Source organism: Microcebus murinus, chromosome 5 (assembly GCF_040939455.1).
Source record: "Microcebus murinus isolate Inina chromosome 5, M.murinus_Inina_mat1.0, whole genome shotgun sequence".
NCBI classification, from domain to species: domain Eukaryota; kingdom Metazoa; phylum Chordata; class Mammalia; order Primates; family Cheirogaleidae; genus Microcebus; species Microcebus murinus.
Genome location: NC_134108.1, coordinates 28,930,522 through 28,957,884, shown reverse-complemented (window position 1 = coordinate 28,957,884; position 27,363 = coordinate 28,930,522). Strand labels below are relative to the sequence as shown.

Here is a 27,363-nt window from a genome sequence, read left to right as displayed (position 1 = left end):
TTTGTATACTTGAACTCTTTTTTTCTAACAAAAATATTGTAATGATCAGTACATCTCTCCCCCTACTTATTTTGAAGTTGAACTTGCAGATTTTTAATTCAGAGACCCCGTTTGTATAGCGAAATCCTATAAAGTGAGTATGTTTTGTGAATTAAAATTTTTACTAAATGGATACATTTTTTATGAAATGACAAAATGACTGCCACATGATGGCTCAAAATTTCCAATGGACTCTTAAAAATTTCTGAAAATACCGGAAATCTTGGGAAAGTGTGACTTTGAAGAAGGATAATGCATAGTTGTGATCAATATCATTTATTATCAGCAGAATGGCAGAACCTGATAAATAATTCAGTTTCTTAAGGCCCTACTGATACCAAGCGAATCCCTGTGTCATCAGCAGCATTATTTAAAAGATGGCACAGAAGGTAACATCTGGGAGCCAATTCATCATTTAATTAAATTATCCTGTAATGAAATCTTCTGTAATGAGATTAATTTTAATTATTAATCAGGAGTTGACATGGGCACAAGGCATCATGAATAATAAATGAAAGGCTTTGTCTGTTCCATTTCTAAGAAAGGACCTACTTTACTGCAACAGTGCTTTTTATATGGCTATGCTGAGTCCTCACCATGTGGCCATCCAAGAAGCTGGCTTGATTTTTATTTCAGAATTTAGAGAGAGGGTAATCAATCAAAACTTTCAGATTTGGATTCCAAATCTATATATATATTTTTAATGGACCCATTCATTTCTAGTTGAAGAAATTTTCAGTTTTAAAAATATTTTGACGATGTCAAGGATAGAAAATGCTTTTTCAAAGGAATTGGAGGTACATTCGTAATTCAGGTACAAAAATGTCACCTTTTAAAGGCCAAAAATATAGTTATCGCAGTCATATTTTGGTCTCCACTGTAGGTGTGTCACTGTGCTCTTGTGTGAATGGTCTGTCAGTTCCTGACCTCCGCAGATCTGCCTCAGTGGGGTCACTGCCCCCAACCAGGCTTACCTGGGTCCTAACAAGACAGGTGGATGCTCAGACTTACCCACACTGGAGTGGGAGCTCAGCAATGCCGGAGGGGTCATAGGACAGAAGCCTTCCCCGAGCCTCTGGCCATGTCTGCTCAGTTCTTGTGGCTTTTCTTCCCCTTAGTCACCTGAATGGAGTATGGCCATAAAAAAGAGGAACAAGTGCAGACATAGAAATAGGTGTTAGCCCCAAAGTAACAGGAGAGCAGACCTAGGGGCTTTAAAAACGAAATAGAACAAAACCTAAGTGATCATCCCATCCCCCTTTAATTAAAAAGATCTTCGTTGGATTCTTAATTTCAATTAGACTAAAATCTAATATGCTTAATAAGGCCTTCAGGCTCTGCCCTTCCCCTGATTTCTCTCACCCCTGTGCCCTCTAACCCTGCACATTCATTGTACTATCGTCCCTGTAATTTTATTTTAGGAACTGGAAAATGCCGAGGTTTTTTCTGCTTTGAGGCTTTCTTACATGCGGTTCAGTCGGTTTGGTTTCTGCTGTCTTCTCCTGAATCTTTTCCAGATGTGCTCCTAGTCATCCCTCAGATCTTAGCTTAAATGTCACCTCTTCTGAGAAGCCTTCCCAGATTCCCCAGTCTAATTCCTTCCTGTTTGTTATAGTCTCTCGTGACATCTTCATTGATTCATTCCATGTTGTGTTAAATTATTTTAGACCTACCATGTGCCAAGCAGCTTTGGCTTCCGTTCCTGTAACTTATCAAAAAGTGTAATGATACAGTCATTTTCTGTGGTTATTGATTTATCTCTCCCGCTAGACTGTAAGCCAGGGGAAGGCAGGGATCATGCTGGAACCCTGGCCTAGTGCCTAGTATTCCCTTAATGAACACTTGATAGGTGAATGAAAACGACAGAGATGAGAACTCCTTAACAATTTAATCTGTCAGACACTAGAAGGAGTTTCCTTAAGAGGCAATGCATTTTCCATCCATGGAAATGTTTACAAAAAGGCTAGACAACTCTATGTTAGGGTTTGCCTCCAGAGAGGGGATTTCAGCATCATATAGGAAATTGAAATAAATGATCATGACATTTTACTCTAATCCTGTGTGGTGATAACTTCTTGGTGATAGTCTCTCAATATTTGGTTTCTTGAAGAATTGAATATTTTTCTAATTTATTCTTTCAGCATTTGTTGAGGATACTGTGTGAAAACGGAGACTACTGGCTCAGTGTTTTAGCCATAGCAACGTTTAACACCAAATAATCTTTTGTGATTCTTTTTTACCTTTATTTTATACTAATTGTGTTAGCAAAAACACTTGTCTTAATATATTAGAATAGCGATGAATGTATAGGAAAGGGCAAATAACATGATTATTGCAATGAGCAATATCTAATTAGGTTGTGTTTTAAATTTTGAGTCGTAATGATATAAATTTTGCAGTTAATTAAAGTGATCTTGCCTTCTGAAAAAGTTCCTTTATGGCTAGGAACTTTATTGGTGGGCTATATGTATACTAAGGAAATCTTTTGTTTTAGTTGGTAAAATTCCACTGCTCTCAGCTATCTCTCAATCTTTGCCACTTAGGGTAATTAAAAAGACAGAGCAGAGGAACATTGTGCCCTTTTACAATTCTCTAGTCCAGTTTGCTGTTTCAGGCAGTGAAAATGAGTCAGTCTTTAGGGAGGGAATTTCCTACACAGCTTAATAGCGTTAAGCTTATGAGACAACAGAAATTTGAATTAGCAGATGCATATGCTAAAAGTATAAAGCATCTTTTTTTAAAAAATTCTGGTTTCAGAAGACTAAATTGTCCATGATAAGCCTCAAAGGCACATAGGGACAGAATTCATGTAACTATTCCTTCACATTCCTTGTGCTTAAGAGAAAAGATTCAAGCCTTCAGTGTTTTGCAGCCAGAGATTTAAAACAGTCCAGTCCAGAATGGAACATTTCTTTCAACAGGATCTGTTTGTTTGCAGGTTGGTAGTAAGAGTGAGACTTTCAGAGCAGGAATTTTTTGTTCTTGAGGAGTTTCTGGAAATTGTATTAGTAATTGTGATTAGCAAGCTCTGCCTGAATGTATTTTCCTGCTACCATGTGTCTAGTTGGCATGTGTCACTGGGACTGAACATTTTAGCACAAACTAGAAGTTGTATTGTATTTCAGTAGTTTTCCTACATGAGTCTGCATTTGCCAGTCTATCTGTTTGATCACTCTTAGCAAGGGAAAAAAAGAACCCTAGTGACCTCCACCAAATTCTTTACAAAATAGACTATTTTATTAAGGCTCATTTTATTAAAGTTTTATTAGATACTCTGAAGGTCTTGGTGACTATTAATATACATATTAGAAATAGTACCTATATAAAGAATATTTTATGATCCATTTATCTTTGGTTCAAAATTTGCTTTTATTACTAAAATTTTGAAATTAAATGTGCAACTGAGCTATATACAGTTCTAGCTAATAAACAATACTCTTTAGCTAGTTTTAGGAGTGAGAAGTCATCAAAGCTCTAATTGGGTGGGCATTCTACATAGCTTTTACTATGTTATAATGTGTTTGTTATAGGAGAGAATTCTTTATTTCACAAAGCAAAGGAAAATTATCTTTAGACATAGCTAATGACTTGGTACACGCATTTCTGTATTTGCAAGGCAGTTCACTGATCTAGATCACTAAAAAACAATTAAAAATTTAGAAAGAAATAAGCAGAAGTGAAACAGTGGTTCAGCAATGTGCCTTTGTATACCTAGGGCTTTGAGTTTACTTTTTAGCTAATTATAGATGAACTCAATAATGAGTTTTCAAGATTTCTATTGCCAGTTTTAATTTTTATAATCACTTCCATTCCTTCTTTACATAATCCTAAAGGTAAATAAAAATAATTAGTAACACCATTCATTTATTAACAGATACAATATTTATTGAGCATCCTACTATATGCTAAACACTGTGCCTGGTGAACAAATAACAGATTCTTCTCTTGCCCTCATATTACTTGCAGTCAAGTTGGTAAGAGAGGGATAAAGAAAATAAGTATGCAATTAAATATAAATCCAACCATCTTACGTACTGCAAAGTTAGGTAAGTAGCTAAATGGTTTCTCTGAGGAAGGGATTGGTTGATGACTAAAACTGATTAATAGGATTTAAGTAGGAAGAGGTGCTTGGGTAGAACATTCTAGGTTTGTGTGGGAGGTAATATTCATACTCTGTAGAGGAAGGAAGCATGGTGCATTGTAGATGGAACCCTGAGAGTAAAGTAAAGCATTGGGTATAATAAAAGTGTCCAGGTGAGTAGGGGCCAGGATGGTACATATCTGTAGGCCATGTTAAGGGTCTTTTTGTCTTCATCCTAAGAACAATGGGAGGCTCTTAATGTCTTAAAAGACAGGGAGGGAGTGAATGAGATTTGGTTTTAGGAAAGATGACTTTGGTCGTACTGTAATCCATGGATTAGAGGCAATAAAGAATACAAAATAATGATTGTGTTTTATTGTAACAAAAATGGAAGAAATTGAAATCCATGAATCCCTAGTGATGCTTGGGGATGGGTTGGGGTGGGGGAAAGCTGAACAACACAGTAAGACACCATATCTACAAAAAATTTTAAAAATTAGCCAGACATAGTGGTGCACAGCTGTAGTCCTAGCTACTCAGAAGGCTGAGGCAGGAGGATAGCTTGAGCCCAGGATTTCAAGGCTGCAGTGAGCTATGATTGTGCATTACATTCCAGTCTGGGCACAGAGTGAGCCCTGTCTACATGTCTCTAAATATATGTGTATGTGTGTGTGTGTGTGTGTGTGTGTGTGTGTATGATAGAAATAGAGGTAAAGTAAATATGGAAAAATGTTAAGAATTGGGGAATCTTGGAGGAGAATATCTAAATGTTCGTTATACTAGTGTCTTTCAAATTTTTTGTCTGTGTGCAAATTTTTGTAATAAAAAGTTAGAGGGAGAGAGTGGATGGCAAGCTTGTTAGTACTTGACTCAGCCTATGCATCTGGTCACAGAGTTTCTGGCACTTAGTGAACTACAGCTGGTAAGCTAATCCTTCACTAACTCTGAAAGTCACTTCAACATGTAGAATGCCAAATCTGCCAAGCCCTCCAGGTCTTGAACACATGTTGTGCTGACATCAGTAGTGTAAGTGTGTGGTATGGTCTGAGGCTCAAGCCACTGAATCTGACCCTCCACTGAGAGCCTGGGACTGAGGGCTGATTCGTGCCTGCAACAAAGAGAGTGTTTGTGTTTGATAGAAATGACCCAGAATGGCTGGCTGTGGAACACCAGTTAGGAGGCTATTGTAATAGACCAATAGACCTGATAGTGGATAATATGATAGCTTTGTACCAGGATGGTGGTGATGACAGAGAGAAGCCATAAGATGTGAGAAATGAATACATTTTAGGAGGTAAAAAAATAATTGAACTTAAATATTATATTGTTAATGGGGCATAAGACAGAGAGGGAAATAATGGCCGACTCCTGAGTTTCTGACTTGTGTAACTAAATGAATGTTGGTGCCACTGTCAGAAACGGAGAGTGAGAACTATGCAGGTGGTTAAGTTTGGGAAGAAAGATCCAAGGTTTGGTCTTAGATATCATGGGTTTTGAGATACTTTGAAAAATCAAAGTGGAAATGTATCATTTGATTGTATTGGGTAGCAATCCTCAATTGCTCTCACTTAAAACAGATTTCAGACAATTAAATGATAAACTCCATTTTTATGCACTGTTTATTCCCTATGAAACTACACTATATAAAAATATTATATAAGCTATTTTTTCTCAAAATATAAAAGGGAACATTAATTCTTTGTAGGGATTAGAAAAAGCCAAATACTTTAGAGCTTACTTTGTGGGCTGACCATCTAATCATTAGCTAAAACTTTACCCAAATATTTTTACCACAAGTAATAGATGCTCATTTTAGAAACACTCAAAAAATTTTATTGAGTAAAGAGAAAAAAATCACTTGTAATTTTGCTAGCATTTGATGTAGATAATTTACACTAATTTTAAACTCAAATTATATTTGTTCCTTACATGTAGTGAATGAAATACTTACTTTTTGTATTATCTGTGCATATTTTACTGTATTTATTCAACAAAAGGTAACTGGATGGTTTCTTTCATTTCACTTAAATGTGTATTTATATTCCAGGAAGGTTTTTCCTTATTTACAGTAAGAGCAATTTATAAAAAGTAAGCCTTTTATTTTTACCTCTAGAAGTCAGTTAGATATCATAAACATTCAACCTCTATTAAAGCTATATACACAAACAAATGATATAAAATGATGGGCCCTGATACAACACTTTGGTTGTGTTGTACTTTTACCCATTGCCACATCTGTGCCTTAAAATCATTTCTTAAGAAACATTATGGCATCCCTGGCATGATGACTATAGAAGAGGCAACGATTCTTGTTCTTGCTAAAACTAAACAGGATGGCATGGGTGTGTGCACACACACAATAACATTTAGAACATGATCACCAGTTGCTTCTTTATCTTTGTCTTCTCAGGAATAGGTAGGTGGATTATACACTAAAAGTATAAATCCTTAAAAATCATGTTTATTTTGTGAAAAAGATAATGTCTCTGGCCATTACTTGGCTCTTTTATAAATTTATTGTCAGAGGATTTTTATCACTATCAGAGGACCTTCTTAGGTGTGGAAATCAGTGCTGGGGAGGCAGGGTGAGGTAAGAAAAGCATGTGCTGTGTATCAAGAAACCTTAGTTCTGTGCTAACTGGGTCCCAGACTTGTCATATGTATCTGCATGGGTCACTGTTGATGAAATCATCATTTGGTGAGAGTTTGGATAGTCTGTTTAGGAAACTAGCTAGGTGGTCAGGAAAGGGAACAGAAGCAGTCCATCAGGATAGGTTCAGTTCGATTTTGTTAGAGTCATTGAAACAGACAAGTTCAAATACCAAGTCCAAAGAGCTGGTGGAATTCAGCATTTCTATGCAGTTGCTGTGAACACCAGTGTTTGCTGCCTGCCCTTAAAGACTTGCAGGTGTATGATGGTTGCAGTTAGGTCAGACAGGTTTAAATGGACAGAGGTAGTATGGAGCCATCAGAGGGAGAATATCAAATTTCTTTGTTTTTGAATTAGGGAAATATGATAACATGTGTCTATAAAGCAGAGGTTGTCCCTGGAGAGGAAAAGGAAATATGCATGAGGAATGAGGGGAACAAGTCATGCTTGCTTATTGGTAAGATTATCCTCTGAAAGGATGACCATAGATTCTTGGCTGCCCAGTGAAACACAACATCCGGAAGGGGCATATAGTCTGTAGTTAGTGCAGAACGATCAGTAGAAATGTGGTTTTTGAAATGCTAAAAAGAGAAAACCTTGTATTTGGAGAGGGCCTATTAGGAGTTCAAACTTTGATAGATTTGTTAATTATGACAAGGTCCAGGTAGGTGTTTATAGGGAGCTAAGGTGGAGAATAACTGGGAGCACATTGATTTGAGACAGTGAAGGTCTGTGCTTACAAGGCAGAAAAGCTTAATAACGTGACATTGAATCATCAAGGATGATGGCCAAGGATGGATTACAGAGGTGTGTAAAATAGTTGCTAAAACCAACAAGCAGGTTTGGAAGACTGATCCTTGGACTGGTAGAAGTTAGCAACCAGCAGGGGTGGAGGTTAGTATAAGGTGGCGAGAAAGACTTAGAAGGGGATGTTAAGTCACAATATCAGAAATTGTCCCATCTATTACAGGGGTTAAAAAGACATTGTCTCTATTGTTAACACTGTATACAAGCCTACTGTGTTAAAGTGTGCACAAAAGTTCATTCCCTGCTCTTTCTGTGTACTGGAGGGATTATGATTATAGGCACAGAAAAGCAGAATTTAAATGTGAACTAGCAGATTGGCTAATCCCACATCCTATTCTTTGCCAAATTGAGCTTGGACCACTCTTCCAGATACAAGAACGGTTCTTCTTCTGCCTTTACCTCTTTTAACATTGCACTTGTCACTCAGGACTTGTGACATTTGAAAGGGCATGGGCATGCTTGACCTAGATTATTTTCAAGATCATCCAAGTTCCTTTCTACATACTTCCGTAATGTGGCTCCTCAGGTAGCTCAGACATCTGTTTACTGTGTGTATCCAGTCTTCATTTTGCAGAACCTTCCTTGGAAGATTGGAAGCTCTTCTCTTAAAATGTGTCTGCAGGTTCTTCAAATCTAGGGTTCACGTCCAAGGTTTATACCACAGCAAGTATAAACATAGGAGAAGTTAGACCTCATCATTTTCTAAATTTTTGGCTCCGTGATAAGTAACTTCCATTTGAAATGCAGCCCATCCACAAGTCGTGTTGACTGTGTCTCCCAAATACTACCATACTTTATCTGCTCCTTACCACCCACTGTGGTTTCTGGCTGGGCATTTATGGCTTCTTCTGTATGTCCTTATACTCTGCATTCCTCTCTGCACACAGCAGCCAGAGTGATCTTTTGAAAACTTACATCAGCCACGCCACTCTTTTGCTCCAGTGGCTTCTCAGATGACTCGTAGTAAAAGCCCAAGTCTTTGTTAGCCTACAGGGCTTGATATGAAAAGTTTTGCCACGTCCTCTGACCTGAGCTTTGAGTCCCTTTCTTCTCTCTCCCTCCTCTGCAGTCTCTTGGCCTCCCTGCTGTTTTCAAGCACAGTTCTGCCTTGGGGCCTGTGCACATCCTTCCCCTGGAATGTTTGTCTCCCAGATATATAAACTTCCTTCTCTCTGCCTGTAAATACAAATATCACCTATCAGTGGTGCAAACCTCCTCCATCTCAGCCCTCTCTCACCACCTGTCCAGCTGCCTCTTTTTTACAGCATGTACCACCATCTGACATGCCATGCATTTTACTTGTTCATTTATTTATTGTTTTATTTTACTCCAGACAAATGTTAGGCAGCACAAAAACAGAGATTTTTTTGTTTTGTTTATGTTTTATGTCCTAGTATCTACAAAGTGCCTGGAACATGGTGGATATCCATTAAATGTTAGTTGAATGAATAAATGATTGGATGGACAGGTGGATGAATTTAACTTATATGGTAATTTAAATTATAAAGATAAGTGGAAAAGCCAGGATTTATACTTATGCCACATTTTGATCAAAGCCACTATTTTTTCTCCTTTATTCTGTGAACTAGTCTGAGAGATGTAGATGAAACATTAATACAGTGGAACCCTTTAAGAAGTCCACTATAACATTACATTTTAATTCCAGCAGGATCTAGCTTTGTGGATTTCCAAATAAGAATAGCCTAGTAAATTCTAGTTTAAAGGTGTAACATTGAACAGAATTTAGAAAATTCTTTTCTATGATTGAAACAAAGGACTTTTGCAATAGTTGAATAAAAAAGCAGTGACTCACGAATGAATAGCTAGGGGAGGGCAGGATTTCTAGATAAGCAGGACAAACAATCTCCACTGGTTCTCACCAACTATGGAGCTAATGGGTACGGTGGCTTTAAGCCAACTGCCACTTAAGGGGGAAAAAAATGTACCATTCAACAAGTGAAATAGTTAGTGTGGAATGGATAGCATCTATTGAAATTTGATTTTCAGCAGTCTTCCCAAGTGACTGAAAAAAAATTTTTTCAAGCTGTTTACTTTTATAACATGTCTCTTCATAGTCAAGTTCTGGATTAATTATATGACAAGATTTGGTCTAATGCTGCTGAATTGTCTCAAAAATATCTTGAGGAGATAACATGCTGGGACCCTAAGAAGGCTGTCTGACATAGGAACATTAACTTGGAATGGTTAGGGCTTAGGAGCAACTTACTGACTACAGGCCCCAGAGCCAGATCACACAATCACAGAATGTGAGCTGAAATTCAGACAAGTCTAGATTGGTGCTACCGTCTGTGAGTTTCTTCTATGGCAGGGTAGAGTCAAATGGGCGGTGCCATGGGAACATGTTGGATCTGGGCTGATGTGGATCTAGGGATGAATTCTAGCTATTGGGAAGGAGGGTGAAGGGCAGGTTTGATTCCCAGAAGGGCTTCACAAAGCCTGGGCACATTTTTAGGGTCCAGCCAAGTCGGGTGAATTTCAGAATAATGTTATGGGCCTAACTGTGGAAGAAAGCACACATTCAGGTCAGAAGGTGAATTAAGGAAGGAGTTTTATAGTGAGCATCTAGGCTTTGGTCATTTGTTACCCAGGGTCACCTGATAACAAGAGTATTGCTGGCATCCAGGTTAAGGTACTCAATGCAATACATATGGTTCTTAATATTTTTCTGGGCTTAACTGAACTTAGCTTAATGCATATGTTGAATTTATCTTGCATACTGTAATTCTTTAGCATTTTTTACCTGGGCTAGGCTGAATAGGTATTCGCAGAGGATTTGGGATTTTTGAAATCTTTATTCAGTCTACCTGAATCATCAAATAGGCTGGATACAGACTAAAAAGTACTGATTTGTTTTTTTATTTTATTTTATTTTATTTTATTTTATTTTATTTTATTTTTTTTGAGACAGAGTCTCGCTTTGTTGTCCAGGCTAGAGTGAGTGCCGTGGCGTCAGCCTAGCTCACAGCAACCTCAAACTCCTGGGCTCGAGTGATCCTTCTGTCTCAGCCTCCCGAGTAGCTGGGACTACAGGCATGCGCCACCACGCCCGGCTCATTTTTTATATATATATCAGTTGGCCAATTAATTTCTTTCTATTTATAGTAGAGACCGGGTCTCGCTCTTGCTCAGGCTGGTTTTGAACTCCTGACCTTGAGCAATCCGCCCGCCTCGGCCTCCCAAGAGCTAGGATTACAGGCGTGAGCCACCGCGCCCGGCCACTGATTTGTTTTAATAGTGAAAACACCCTCATATTTTTATACAAAATTTCTTAAGTATGGTACAGATTTGATTCCTATGCATGCACTCTACTAATAATTCTATATTTTGTACATTATCATCTATATTAAGCTTATTGATCCTTATGATTTTGATGAAATGAATTTGTGTTTTATTTTATAAATTACAGAGAAATAAAGTTATTATAGATATGAAAATGTACAGATCAATTGCTATTTTGAGTTATTTGATTTATTAGCTTTATAGGTTTCTTCTCAGAAGGTGGGGAATAAATTGATCTGCTTTGAAATGTTATATGGACAATTCTAGAATGTGTACAGATATCCTGCAAAATGAAGCGGTGTGTTTCTTTTAAGAATACACCACCTTAGGCCAACTTGAAATAATTTTGATTATGAAGAAATCCATCAGAACAAAATTATACATATTGACAGATGTAATTCCTGCTTGTGACTCTTCAACTGCCTTTACTGGGAATGGTCTGTGACTTTTATTTTACTTTGGATCTGTTATTGGTTTATTTCCTGCTTACTTGTATATTCATTTACTCTGTTCCTACCCTGTACCATCCTTGAGCCTCAAGCCCGTCTCTTGCTCCACTTTGGCTTTCTTGGTGCAGACCTTGATATGATACTTGGTGCCCTTGGTCCCTGTTGGTGTTGTTCATTTCTCAGTGCTTCACCCTAGTTCCCTAGAAATTAGCCCAACCCTTGCCCAACAATCTCCTGGCCACGACCACGACCAGCACGGTGCCCTTACCCCTCCCATACACACTCTAGTAAACAGTATTCTGGTGCCATGACTTTAACAGGCTTAACAAAGACTAATAATAACAAATAATACACCACTTTATAATACAAAGGCTTTACACATTCATTTTGTCATTTGAGATAGAGGTTATTGTTTCAAAACAGAAAGGAAGAATGAGGTATGAGCTAAAGCAGAACTATATTTTTAATAAATATTGATACACACTCACATATGTTATTTATATTTTCTTATGATAGGGTGAGAGATCAAATATGTATGGACTCTTATATACAAACGTTTGTTTGCTTAGAAAAATATCGCTCTGAAAGTCTTACAATTTGTTAGCTGCTATTTAACAATAAATTCTATTTCTTATTAAGGAAATCATTACTTCGGTGATGTTTGTCTTATCTGATATAAAAGTGACCTCTTGTTCTTGAGATGAGCAGTGAGATCAGGAGATTGTTCATTCATTATGGATTAGGATGAAGGTAGCAACCAGAGCATTGTAGGAAAAGGGATAAATATATAATACCTAATGCACAGGTAATAAAACCATTAGGGAAGAAAATTGCCTTTACACAAAGTTGTTATTTTAAAATGAGGTGGCATTTGAAATGATGATATTGATATAAATATTATATATTTTATACATTATGCATTGAGATTATATAAATGAAACCTATTCCAATATAATATTATATCCAAATTTGCATGTGGTATACATAATCCAAATTGTAGATTTTGACAAGTATTCCTTTAATTATATCAAAGTTGTGTCTCTTCCTTTACTCATTTCATCTTCGATTGTTCGTACCAATGTGAATGATGTAAAATTTTTATGGTGCTTATATAATAATCACTTCACATATCAATGTCATCAGAACTGAGAAGCTTACTGGCTTACCTTCTAAAAATATCATTAATGCCTTGAGATTTTTCTGCTTCCAATTTAATATAGTTAAATGGATGGCTTCCATTTTGGAAAGGAAAAGTCTTATTTCTGCAAACAGACTAGATATTCCTTCAGGTTTCTTTCATTAGGTTAAATCATTAGCTCTTGGCATGCTTTTTTCATAATAGCATGTGTATGTATGGGAACTGTGATCTTATCTAGCTTTTTGAAATGAATCAATGGAATTAAACATTTAAAAGGATAAAAAAAACTCTGTAAAGCTATGCTATGAAAGAAAAAAATCTTTAAGTATGCTCTTCCTGTATGGTTTTCTAGTTAGATACTGTAGCTGTTACTTAGGGGGAAAGTTGCAGAGATGAGATGTTGACTCTTGTCGCTTCTAAAGAGCTATACTTTGTAGCATGGATTATTTGGCTAATCTCTCTTCACAAACTAAAATTTCCCAGAATCTTATGAGGAATATGGATACTAAATACGATGTATATGATATATTTTGTATAAGCATACACACACACACTCAAGATTTACTAGTATTTTCATTAGAAATCTAAAACCTGTATACTCAACCTGTATACTTTCAATTTGTAAGAAAATATTATGAACTTTGTTAATTATTGATCTTATCATCCTTTTAAAAAATCTGCCAGAAACAGCTTATTTAAACAATTTATTGGGCAGGCATTACTATTTCATCATATGTTTTAATAAGTGACAGTGTACACATTTTAAAATCATATTTTAGTTGCACCTTAAAAATGAAAATAGAGAATAATGACAAATTGTTAATTTTCCTGTTAGTTTAGTCAACTATAAGAAACTGATTCTATGGAAAGGGCTAAAGTAATAAAAATAGTCTGTTAATTCAGTTCTCCTCAATTTTCAAAGAAAATTGCCTTATCACTATAAGGCATTCTTAGGCAATATTGTACTTCTGCACACTGGTATGTAATGCTTGAGAGATGGTAAGGACATCTAGTAGTATAACTTGAAGTCTGGTAAATCAATGCGTCCCAGTTTGTTCTGTTTGCTTTAGATTGGTTTTGCTATACAGGGTTTTCTCTGGTTCCATATGAAGGGTAGAATTTTTTTTCTAGATTTGCAAAAAATGATGTTGGTATTTTAATAGGGATTGCATTGAATCTGTAGATCACTTAATTCTCAACAAAATCCTAGCAAACTGTGCTTATTTAAAAAATGATCCATCATGACTAAGTGGGCTTCATCCCAGAGGTGCAGGGATGATGGCTCAACATAAGAAAATGTCTATAAATGTAATTCTCCACATAAATAGAGGCAAAACAAACACCATATGATCCTCTCAATAGATGCAGAAAAAGCATTCAAGAAAACTCAGCACCATTTTATGATAAAAACACATAACAAAATAGGCATAGATAGGACTTACCTAAAAATGATACAAGCCATATATGACAAACTCACAGCCAACATCATACTGAATGGGGAAAAATTGAAAGCATTCCCACTTAGAACTAGAACCAGACAAGGTTGCCCACTATCACCACTTCTATTCAACATAGTGCTAGAAGTCCTAGCCAGAGCAATCAGAAAAGAGAAGGAAATCAAGGGCATCCAAATGGGGTTAGAATAGGTCAACTATCACTCTTTACTGAAGATATGATCTTATGTCTAGAAAATCCCAAAGATTCTTCCATGAGACTACTGGAATCGATAAACAAATTCAGCAAAGTCTCAGGTTACCAAATCAATGTACAGAAATCATTAGCATTCCTATACACCAACAACAGTCAGACTGAGAACCAAATCAAAGACTCAATACCCTTCACAATAGCGACAAAGAAGCTCTTGGGAGGCCGAGGCGGGCGGATTGCTCAAGGTCAGGAGTTCAAAACCAGCCTGAGCAAGAGCGAGACCCCGTCTCTACTATAAATAGAAAGAAATTAATTGGCCAACTGATATATATATAAAAAAAAATTAGCCGGGCATGGTGGCGCATGCCTGTAGTCCCAGCTACTCGGGAGGCTGAGGCAGTAGGATTGCTGAGCCCCGGAGTTTGAGGTTGCTGTGAGCTAGGCTGACGCCACGGCACTCACTCTAGCCTGGGCAACAAAGCGAGACTCTGTCTCAAAAAAAAAAAAAAAAAAAAAAACAATAGCGACAAAGAAAATAAAATACCTAGGAATATATTTAAGGAGGTAAAAGACCTCTACAGGGAGAACTATGAAACACTGAGGCAGGAAATAGCAGGGGACATAAACAGGTAGAAAACCATACCATGTTCATGGGTTGGCAGAATTAACTCCTGAGATTTAAAATGTATAAATTGTACACTTCCAATGCAGAATTAACAATGGTAGAGTGCATGTGAAATGGTGATTATGCTTGTCTCCCCACACCCTCCCCTTTAGTTTTGTAGCTATTCTATTTAATAGTAAATACTGAAAAGGGCAAGGTGGTTGCCCAGAAGCACATGCCTAATAATAGTAATTGCTAACCCTTTTAAAGCATTACTCTATGCCAAGCACTGTTGCCAGCATTTTTCATAGATTATTTTATTTAATCTCATCTCTATGTATAGGTAACTGTTTTTATGCCCATTTTAAGGATGATTAAACTGAGACACAGAGTGGTTAAATAATGTGTCCAAGGTAGTTAGTAGCAGAGTGAAAACATGAACTGAAAAAGTCTGATTCTACAGCCTACATGTTGCACTTCATTGGAACTTATTGGCTTTAAGACAAATCTGTAATTTATGAGCTGGTCATACTTTGCATTCATTCAGTAACTATTTGGTGAGTATTTTGTACTGCGGGTTAACAAATCCTTTTTGTGTATGATATGGTATTTAAATGTTATCAAGAAAGGCAGATTATATAGGTCAAAGAGTAGGTCAGAAGTCAAGTGTACCCTATTGAAATCTGGATTCTGCCATGACTAGTTGCATGACTTTTTCAAAGTCAGTTCTCTCCATCCTTCAAACTCTCAGTTGCCTTCTTTAGGTGATGATATTTTAAGTATCTTATACCTTTAACAGTCTATGACACAAAGTTATTCCAGTATCATTCTTGCTTAAACATGGTATGGGTTGAAACCTTCAGATTGCAAAATCGTGCTTGTCTTCAATCTTAGAATGCTAGGTACTCTCTTTGTGATCTCATCTAGTCTCTGAGCTTTAGATACCATTGTTATTGGGAAGAGTCACACTTTTGTCTCCAATCTAGGCATTTTCCCTGATCTGTAAACATCTAATTCATTGGCAGTCCTGTTGGCTCAGCCCTTAAAATACAAACAATTTAACCAACTCCAGCACCTTTATTGCCACCACCTTTGGCTTAGGGGGCTTCATCTCTACCTGAGTGATTGCTGTAGCCTCCTAACTTGTCTCCCTATAGTATTTTCTCTGCACAGCACCCAAAGTGAGCCTTTAAAATTTAAGTCAGATCATGTTGCTCCTCTGCTCAAACCTGGCTTCCCATCTCACTCAAAGTAAAAGTCACAGTCCTTACAGTGGCCGACAAGGCTCTACATGATCAGAACCTTAGTTGCACCTTTGAGGTTGTATCCTATTTGTCTCCCCAGTTAATCTCCCCTAGCCAAAATAGCAGGTGTGGTCTTTGAATGCACCGGACACACGCTGCCTTAGAACCTTTGCATTTACTTTCCCCTCTGCCTCGAATGTTCATTTCTCAAATGTCTGCATGACTTACTCGCTCAGCTCCTTTAGGTCTTTTCCAAAATATCTTTTGAATGAGGCTTTCCCTGACCACCCATTTTGTGTTGCATTCATTCCCCACTCCCCTCCCCAGACACACTCGTTATTTGTTTTATTTTACATGATATTAATGAACATCATCTAGCATATTAAATTTTACTTTTTTGTTTTGTTACTTTTGTCTGTCTCTGTCGATTAGTATGTGAGTGTTATGAAGATACAGATTTCATATGTTGTTATTTCAAAGTTGTTTACTTACTGCCTAGAACAGTGCTTGACACATATTAGGCACTCAGTAAACATTTGTTGAACTCATGTATGAATGAATGAATGAATGTATCTAAGTTTTATTAGGAACCTATATCTTCATTTGAAAATGATTACAAGTTAGTGCTGGCCTCTTATTCTGGCAGCCAGGGCTGATGAGTGAATGTATGCTGAAATAAAATTTCTCAGGACGCAGGCAGGTAATGCAAATGTATGGAGTCTTTTGGGTACAGAGTAATACAGAGATGAGGACTGAGATAAACCACAGGGTTAATCCCCCATCTGGGGGCTATACCTCATTGCTGTCCTAGGCAATTGGTGCCTTACCATTTGAATTAGAAGAGGCAGCTGGAAATCCAGCTTTTTATGAGAGCTCTAGCAATTCAGAAATGTTGGTTTCCAATTCAAAATTTCATGAGGGTCAAACAAAACATGCTTTCTAGCCAGGCTCAACTTGTGGACTGCAAATTTTAGAGCTCTGGTAAAAGAAGCATAAACTTCAGAGATCTACCTATTTTAGCAAACCTTATCTGTTTAAAATAATCATGAGAAAAATGTTTAAAATAACTTCAGTAGGAAATATGTAGGACATGAAACACCAATCAAATCAAGAACTTTTGGTGAAAAATAATTCCTAGAATCTTTTGAAGTGTTTCTGGCTCCCTTTGCTATTTCTGTTAATTCTTATTCACAGTGGTAGGGACCTGATCTATGATATTTATGGTCTGATTCAACCAAGAAGCAAATAAAATGTATTGAGATCCTATTATATGCCATGCACTGCTCTAGGTGGCAGGGTTACATGGACAAAGACACAGAAGTACATCTTCATGTGAAACTTCCACTCCATTTGCAGGGGAGAGAAGGGTGACAGATAATCATCAGATTAGCTAATGAAAAAGGCAATTTTACATAGATCTAACTGCTATAAAGACATAAAATGTTCCGATAGAGTGCTAGTTTAGGGTGTTGACTAGTTTACACTGAGAGTTAATGAAGGTGTCTTGGAGCAGAGACCAAACTGTCAAGAAAAACAACAATTCAAAGATGTGGATAGAGCTTCTAGACAGTGGAGATACTAGGTGAAGAAACCATAAAGCAGAAAGGAGCTTACTGTCTTTGGAAAACAGCAGACTAGAAGGAGGGGCAGGGTGCAGTGAGGGAGAGTTGGGTGAGCTTTGGGAAGTAGGCTCCTGTAGCTTTATTCTTTGTTTTCACTCTGTTTTCTTCTGTGCTTCAGTTTGCTATGTCTTCAAGTTTGCTGATCTTTTCCACTTCAGTGTCAAATCTGCTGTTAATCCAATCCAGTGAACTTGTTTTATTTATTTTATTTTACTTTATTTATTATATTTTATTTTAGAGACAGAGTTTCACCTTGTTGCTCAGGCTGGAGTGCAGTGGCATAATCATAGCTCACTGTAACCTAAATTCCTGGGCTCAAACGATGCTCCTGCCTCAGCTTCCTGAATAGCTGGGACTACAGGTGTATGCCACCATGCCCAGCTAATTAAAAAAAAATTTTCTTTTGTAGTGAAGGGGTCTTACTACATTGCCTAGCTGATCTCGAACTATTTTTATTTTAAATATTCTGTTCTTTAGCTTTACAAATTCCATTTAATTCCTTTTCAGTACATTCCATTTCTTGTTATTATATTCATGATTTCACTTAAATTCCTGAGTGTATTTATGATATGGTTTTAATATCAGTTTCTCCAAATTCTGTCATCTCTATTATTTGTGTGCCTGTTTCTAATGACTGATTTTTCTCCTGGTTACATTTTCTTTGCATGACTAGTAACATTTTATGGGATGCTAGACATTATGCTGTTGACTGTCTGGATTTTATTGTCTTTTTTTTATGGAGTGTTAAACCTTGTTTTAGAAAGCCATTAAGTAACTTGCAAATCAGCTTACATTTTAGAGGCTTGTTTTTAAGTGTTATTAGAGTGAGGCTACTATAGTCCTTAATCTCGTTTTAGTTTTGCCTTACCATTAAAATGTGAACTGTCAGGGTCTCAACTAAATGCCCCAGGTATTCAGTACGGTGTCTGCACTCTGGCCAGATGGAATGCAAATGTCTTCTAGCTCTCTGTAAACACTGCACATTGTTAAGATTACAACTCATCAGTTGGTCTTTTATTTTGCCCAGCCATGTGGTGTTTCCACCTGTGGATATGCAGTTTAATATTTAGCAACTATATAATGGGAACTCATGCAGATTTCGGGAGCTCTTTTTCTACATACCTCTGTTATTTCCAGTATGCTGCCTTGCATATTACATTCACCTTAACCTTCCGGAACTCTATCTAACTTAGTAACTAAGGGTATCCCTTCCCTACATCAAATCCAGAAAATGGCTCTGGACAGAAAGTTGTCATCATTACAGTGCTGACCTTTGTTTCCCTTCTTTCCTTGATTATACTCCTTGGCTGCCTTTGTCTGACATTGAAAGTCAAACATTTCATGTATTTGTCTGGATTTCTGTATGTTTTATATAGGAAGGATGTCAGTTACAAATTCTTTTGCATGGGTCAGAAATGTATGACCATGAGAACAATTTTTTTTTGGTAACATTTTATTATGGATAGTTTCAAATGTATGAAAAAGTAGAGAAAAGACTCTCTTGAACTCTTAAAACCTACCATCCATCTTTAACAATTAACACCAGAGTGCCAAACTTGTTCAACTGTACCTCCTCCAGGGCCCCTCACCCATCTAGATTGTTTTTAAACAAATCCTGAAAAACTATTTAAAGGAAGAAATGGCAAGACAAATGAGGAAAAGAAATGCTGAAAGAAAAAAAACTGATGGGAGAGAAAATAGTATTTATTGAATCCCTACTTTATTTACTTGGTACTTATTCTTCAATTTTAGATTTTAATCTGTTTTTATAATTGAAACCTTACACCTTAATTTAGTCTTTTTGAGCACTGCCAAATATATTTAAATATAGATTTGATTTGTGTCTTTATTTTTTTTTGCCAAAAATCATTATAATTAGGCTAATAATTGCAATAGTTTATTTACCTGATACATTGTCTCATGTATACATTGTGATCTGATTTGGCTGAAATTGAAAACACAAAATAACCACAATTCATTGGCTCCCTTAGAGATGAGCAGTAATCTCTTGTTCAAAAGGAAGTTGTGTTGAATTTTTTTATGATGACGAATATTCTGGAGCTTATAAAGGTAAACAGTGAAACAACATGGCAAATGTTTTAAAATAATATAACACTTAATATTTAGCGGAAAAAATTACACATGTTCATATATATTATAATTTGTGGTATTTAAAAGTAGCACAACATAGATAATTTGAGGAATATCTTAAATGAAATCTAGAAAAACATAAGGTGAATAATATTTCTAACAGATTAGTGAGAATATATTTTTTCTTTTAAAATTTTCCTTAATGTAGTTTCATCAATAAATAAACATTAGAAATAAATGCAAAGGAAAATAATTGGAGGTCTGTTATTAATAAACATACCCAGTTGGGTTAATTCACTAACGCATGATGATAATGAGGCCAGAATTGCAGCTGCACTGAAAGGAGAATGACAGGAAGAAACAAAGTCAAAGCCAAGCTTAATAAAAGGAAGAATTTTGCAAGACAGAATGAAAGTTGGAAAATCAATCGCCCATAACTAAACCAACAAAGTTAATACCACTAACAAAGCTTCACATGTCTTAGCTCAACATGCCATGGTTGACAATTGTGAAGAGTTGATAATCTTGTCCTAGCACTAACGATATTTTGGGCATGTATCTACAAGTTCAAATGATAATAGCTTATTCTAATTGAAAATAAGCATATGTTATAGTAAAATCTCACTGTGGGTAGTAAATTCTTTACTTTGGAATAAATTTCACATGCATTTAAAAAAATCATGACTGTAAGTTGTGCTGGAAATGTTTATTTTTCCTACAATGAAGAGAATTTTCCCAGATAATGTATTATGATTCATTGTTATTCCATCATTCTTCTATGTCCAGTAGACACATAAGTTTCTCAATTTATCTGTTAATCTATATTCAATTCTTAACATCTTTCCAGAGAACAGTGTTGGCATGTGAGTGTGCCTGTGCTTCTGTAGTGTATGTGTGTTTATGACATGACAGTTCTTCAGTTCTGTTAGGTAGTTAATGTTGAGATGAGTGAAGGTTATCTACTCTCCCTTCCAAACTTTATTTCTAGGTAAAAATTAAAGAAATCTCAATCTGAATTTTGCTTTATATATATATAGAAATTTTTGAACGTTTATTAAGCAAACAAATATACACACAAAGATGTCCCTATAGTTTGTTCTGTGGCCTCAAGGAAGTTCTAGCTCTTATGTCCTTTTAGATGTGGTGACCATTACCTCGCATGAAGCTTGAGCTGAGACATCAAACATCAAAATTCCAAGGCAGATTCTCTTACCTTATGGCCTGCATCAGGCAATCAGAATCTTCTATAGTTCATGACTGGGCTTAGGATTGCTTAAAGAGTTAGCCAAACACATTATCTCAGTAGTGACAGCTACAGGCTTCTCTGATTTTTATACTCAATTCATGCAAGGTTGGGGAGTATTGCTAAAATACTTTAGTGTTCAACTTATCTTGAATACTCTTAATTTCAATTAAAATGAGCTGAGTGAGCTCATTTCTGCCATTCACAGTGCTAGTCATGAGGCCACTGTTTTTATCAGTGAAAACCCATTTCTGACAGTAAGTATTCTTAATTTTCAAAAAAGTTGTTTGCTGATGGAAATTCAGATACCAGAAGATTTTTTTAATACCTACCCCAGGAAATGCAGGCTTTCTGATGAGAATGCCACCCCTCTATTGTTGCATTTTCTAATAGAATTCTTACAACAGCTAAATGGTAGTGTAATCTAAGTAATTCACACATAATAATGCACTGTATATGCTATAGTACTTTTAGGAAAATTGCAGACATGTTAACAACATATATGTTTTGTAATATTAAGGGCAAAGCCATATGTGCTTTAGAAATCCTTATTTACAGCTTCTGTGACAAAATATCACCCACATTCTTGAGTGAGTTTTGTATAACTGAATTCCAGAGAGGTGAAGTTGTAATTTTTAACTACCAGGAGTGAACATACTACCAGTAATAACAATAGCTGCTTTTATTATTATTTTTGGAATTCATGGTAGTGATGGATGGCAGTGCTGAAAAGTCTTAGCAATAATAATTGTCCTGACAGTCACAACAGAGGAAGAAGATAAAGACTAGTTAATGCTTCCTGAGTGTTGGCTCTGTGCTGTATGCTTTAGGTTCGTCATCTCATTTATTCATCACAATTACTCCTGTACTGTTATTTTTATCTTAGTTGTTCTGATGGAAAATTTCACATAATTGGTACACAACAGAAATGCAACACAAATTCTTTACTCTCCAGTTCCAAAATATGTACTCATTTCCACTGCCTTATACTGCTTCTTTTTCCGTCAGATCTTTTCTAAGAATTTCCATGAAAATCTTAAAATACATTTTTGTTAGGACTTCTGGAACAAGAATACTTTATAGGGAAAGCAAAAAATGGAGTTCGTAAGTTTATTAAAAGTTGTGCCAGGAAAAAAATAAAAACATGGGAAACTTCATTTCTGTTTATGAAGGCATTCAACTTCTGTGTAAAGATATGACTCAGATCCATTGAAAACAGATTGAGGTGTGGTGGGTTTTTTGTTGTTGTTGTTTTTTCCTTTTTTTCACAGGAAGGTTAGTGGGAAATCTTATAAACAGAGCCTATCTGTAGAGCCTAGATATTCCCCAGGGCATGGGCAGCTTTTCCTTAGGACTATTGCCACAGCTTGCAGACAGCAGAATAACAAATCTACCTTTTGGGTGCGTAAAAGTTCTGATAAAAGTATCTGATAAAAGTTCAGATAAATGGTTTCGAAAAATACTTCTTTAATGATTTCAGTTTGGTGAAACTCATGATGATGAACCTGGTGATGAACCCTACTTCTAAGCTTATTTTTAGGATAGAATGTCCTCATTGATTGCTATATAAGTACCTTTTATTAATATAGGTCTCTAAAGAGCTTTGTATCATTACTTATGTTCAAAGATTAAGCTTCTTATATCTAAAATTATTTTTTATGTTATGTACTTCAAGAATTCAGAACCTTGAATATAAAAAGCAGTAAAAATAAAAGAAAGAGCATGCTTTTATGAAAAATAATTCTCAGTAGTATCATGTTATACGGTTGCATATTGTCTTAGTTAACTCAGGTTGCCATAACAAAATACCAGAGACTAGGTAGCTTAAACAATACAAATTTATTTCTCACAAGTTTGGAGATGGGGAAGCCCAAGATCAAGGTGCCAGCATGGTCAGTTTTTGGTGAGGGCTCTCTTCCTAGCTAATATATGTCTGCCTTCCATGGAGAAGGGAAAGGGGAAGAGAGAGAGACTGTCTCTGATGTCTCTTTTTATAAAGGAACTAATCCCATCACGATGATCTTACCCTCCTGACCTCATCCAACCCTAATTACCTTTTAAAGGCTCCATCTCCAAATAATCTCATATTGGGGTTTAGGGCTCCAGCATATCAATTTGAGGGGGATGCAGACATTTAGTCCATAACACATCTCTCAACGCTGAAGTTGAGTCAAACCACTTATTTACAGTTTTTCACTCAAATGGATTAACACATGCGAGTTATTAAAATTGGCATAGTTTACTAAAGTTATGTTAATACATATTAATATTTTGATGTTTGTGATGATGATTTGATCATGTGCTTGATTAGAACTCTGATACTTTTCCTAAAAAACTACTATTTATTATTTATGGCTATTGTTATGATAGTTACACAGAAGACAGGAGAAGCTGACTGCTGCTGAGGTGACAGTAGTGTCTACTCAGTTATAGACTTAGAAACGGTAGCCATCATGATGAAGCCAGCCATTTTGATTTTATGATTTTTTAAAGACCAAGGAGTATAATGAATGTGAAAGAATTTTGAGCATAAGGTTATTAAAGATGAGTTTACTAACTGTTAGCATTCAAAGTGTCAAAGTGTTAATCAGTATGTTTTAAAGAGGAAGTGAAAAGTGTTAGTAAATCTAGTGAGTCTAAATGCAAAAGCTCCAATTATATTATGACATCAGAAATAATAAGAAAATGTAAGACTATAGTAAATAACTGTGTATCACCTTATATATGTATTATTATAACTAATGTGTAGTGGAGTATTTTAGAAAAAATTAATTTCAAATTTAGACTAATCATTGGAGTCAGACGATTCTTCTGTCAGTAAAACTCAGTTTATTTAAACTATGAATCTGGGTTCAAATTACTATTTTCATTCATGCTTCATGATCAACTTAGTTAAGAATTGTTATATGTATTTAAAGTTGAATTGGTGATTTTTATTGTGTATTTATAGTTATATTTAATGACCTTTGTTTAATAGCTGTTAAGCAGTCTTCTAGTTCTTGTTTTCTCTCTTTTTGGTTAAACTGAGGCTTTCTGAATTGAGGTAGTCCTATTTTTAAGAGTTTATTTCCCATCATAGAAGAGCAGAAACAATTAGCTAGTTGTCTTATTTACGTATAAACTCTACCAGTTTTATTTCCTAGCAAACAAAAGAGAGGACCTTTGTACTATTCTCACAAAATCTATTTTACAGAAATAAGTGAATGTTGTTAAAGTAGCAAAATGAACTTGCGAGAGGATGAGTTTTCCTCAATATAATTAAACTATGTTTACCCAATCTAATCCTAAGATAATTTTTGAACTGTAGAAATTATTCAGAGAAATTCCTAAAATATCCTTTCATTCTCACACTATACATTTCAGAATTTGACATAAATCTAAACACTCCCATTTCCAGGTCAGGTCAAAAAATCTAAACTGTTTGTTTAGCAGTCGTTTTCACAGACACAGGAGGCCATTTCTAGAAGCAGCTGTCTTCTTATTAATACTTACTTCTCTTAGGAAGCACTCCACACAGGGTGGCACCCTTCTTCATGGGTATTGTGTTTGTTTTGAAGTTAAGGGAAGGTAAAGGGTCTTTTTGATAGTTTTGCTTGGGGCACAGATTTCATACTATGGTAATGTTTGTTGTCATTTGGGAAAAATCTATATATGTAATATTTATATAGTCATATAGGTGTAGTTGTATAAAATTATATATATTACATAAAATACTTATATATTTGACAAAAACAATTTATATATCTGTATTATGTATGTGTTATTAGGCCCTGTTTACCTGAGGTACTGCTAAGTCTTGCTACCATATAATATTTTCTTTTCAATAAGGTTCGAATTAAAGAAAATGTTAAAGGTAAACAAACCCTGAAGTGAACCTCACTGATAACTTCATAGCTGCTGTTGACTTACTGTTTATTTTATTGGAGTTTATGCTACAACAAATCAAAACATACTGCTCTGAAACTACTTTGGTGGTAAGAAGCCAAAATATTCTTACTCAACTCTCTGATCAGAGCCTTCCTTTTAAAACAGGTCGTCTAGTGTATTGGAAAATACTGGACTTGTATCAAAGGACCAGAGTTTGAATCTTAACTATTGAATATTATTTTTGTCATTTTGAAGAAGTCACTAAATATCTGTATTTTCAATTATTTTCCTCAGTAAAATTGAGATAAGAACGGTCTCACAGGATCAAATGAGAAAATGAGTAGGTTAATCTCCAAAACTCTTTTTTTGTTGGGAAGTGCAACTATAGAGTCATACTGCTATATGAAACTCACAGCAAAAAGGAATCATTGATTTTAGTGGGGATTTTCAGGTATCCTAGGTTTTACACCCTTTAAAGCATCAGACTTTTTTTTTAGCTGAATTATTTCAATTGAGCATTTTTCTAAAAGTTATTATACATATTTGCTTTATAAAAGACACAGATATTGTTGCCTTACAGTTACATATTCATTCATTTAATCGCTAATAAAATTTATTCACTGCTGTTCGCTGCCAAGTACTCTGTTAAGCCCTGTACAGAAACTGATGGGAAAATGGATATAGGTCCAGTTTTTAGGAAGTATGTGAACTAGAAGGAAGGCAGGTTAAAGAAAACAAAACCAACCAAATAAATGATAGATATATTGTGGTAGATGCTAGAAGGAAAACAAGAGGTCACTATGAGAAGGAACAGGGTACAACTACTTCAGGTTGACTGGTTAGGAAAGGTCTCTCTGAGAGAGTGAAATTTAAGCCAAGATCTGAAGGATGAGAGACAGGCAGTCTCAGAGAACGTGGGGGAGGGCATTCCAAGCATTGGAAAGCAGGAGAGGCCTTGGTAGAAAAAAGGGCCCTTTTTGTTTGCAAGAAACTGACAGAAATTCGGGGTGACTGGAACACAGGAAGCCTGGAAAAGACTGGTCCGACAAAAGATGTAAAGTCCTGTATAGTTTATAAAACACGTTTATAGAAAATAGCTTAAAACAGCCAGCTGAGATGCACAAGACATTCAAGTGTAGACACCGAGAGTTAAGGAGGCTGACTAGCCCATGGTCACCTTGCCTGTATGGTAGCGGGGGTGTGAACTCCATTCTCTGACACCTGGTTCTGGGCTCTTTGTCCTGTGAAGATCTTCTGGCTGAACATTTTCATACTTTCCTCATACCTGAGGCCATCATCGTGCAATCAGTTCATGAACTGAAACCCTAATGGGCAGCTGGAGTGTGGAAGGTCGGTAGCCCTTGTGTAAAGATCATTGGGATTCTTGTATATGAACCATCGTTTTTCCATTTTCTCTGCTCTTGGGTTGCTTTCTCACTCAATGCCAGCTACTCCCTTGTCTGTTTTTGAGGAGCTTGTAGGCATGGCAATCAGCATATTTAGTTTATTAGGCATGTGTAGGGAGCAATCAGTAGCTTCTGCGTGAGAGCCTGTTGGATTGTCCTATTAATATAGCCTATGAACTCTGCTGTGCAGACAGTGATATTTTTTTCTGACTATTCAGAAGCCAAGTTTATCTGGCCCTTGTTTATATTTCCCTGATAGATAAAATTGCCAGAGGGTTCAATATATTAGATAGGTGAGACATTACTAGTGTTTGGGAGTGAAACTATATCTCCCAATATTTTATTGTCTCGGTAGGTCAGGCAGTGATGTTTTATTATTCCTACCTAGTTGTAAAACTGATTTCACTTTGAAAAAATTTGCCTATAAAATAAACCATATTCCACTGGGGAAATATTTCCATGAAGTTGTTGATGTCTATGGACCCAATGTTAATCCCTTTGAATCCATTGCGAATAATCACGGGAATTAGATAAAAATGACAATACAAGGTTTATTGTTAATAAAGCCAGGCTGGAGAGCTGTCCTTGAACCCAGGGCCTAAATCACGCTTCCTCTCCTTTACCCAAACTGTCCCCAGAACCAGAAGACAGAGAAAGAGTGGTGCATACATCCTGAAGGCAGGCAGCATCTAAACAAGGTAGCCCAGGAAGGGATAATTTAACCAACCCAGGGAACTTTCTCTCTCTTACTAATCAGAAAGGAAAGATGTAATGCTTGATACTCACAAGAAAGTTTTTATTTTATGGGATGGAACAGAAATATGAGAAAAGGGAGAAAATTGTTTTTTCCTACATTAACACAAAAACAAACCTTATGATTTTATTTAGACACCATTTATAAGTGCAGGCAGTTTATATCTTGTGAACATACATAGTTAATATCAAATAGGATAAATTTCACAGTTTGGCTTAGTGGGCTAGGAGTCAGAAGACTTCTTCTCCCCGATGTGTTATTTAGGACAAGCCATAGAAACACAATGAGCTCTAGTTTCCTCATCTGTCATAATGAATACTATAAATACTTGCTCTGTCTGAGAGAAACAGATGTCACTGTGAATATGAAAGGGTGGGGGAGAAAGAGAATGACATTTTAGTACCTACTGTATGCCCAGCAA

The 27,363-nt window shown here is 36.2% G+C and overlaps 1 protein-coding gene across 7 annotated transcripts in view; it reads left to right on the top strand.

The window, feature by feature from the left end:
• Positions 1 to 27,363, top strand: part of EYA4 (EYA transcriptional coactivator and phosphatase 4) — a 246,187-nt gene that overhangs the window by 79,538 nt on the left and 139,286 nt on the right. The window lies entirely within an intron of this gene.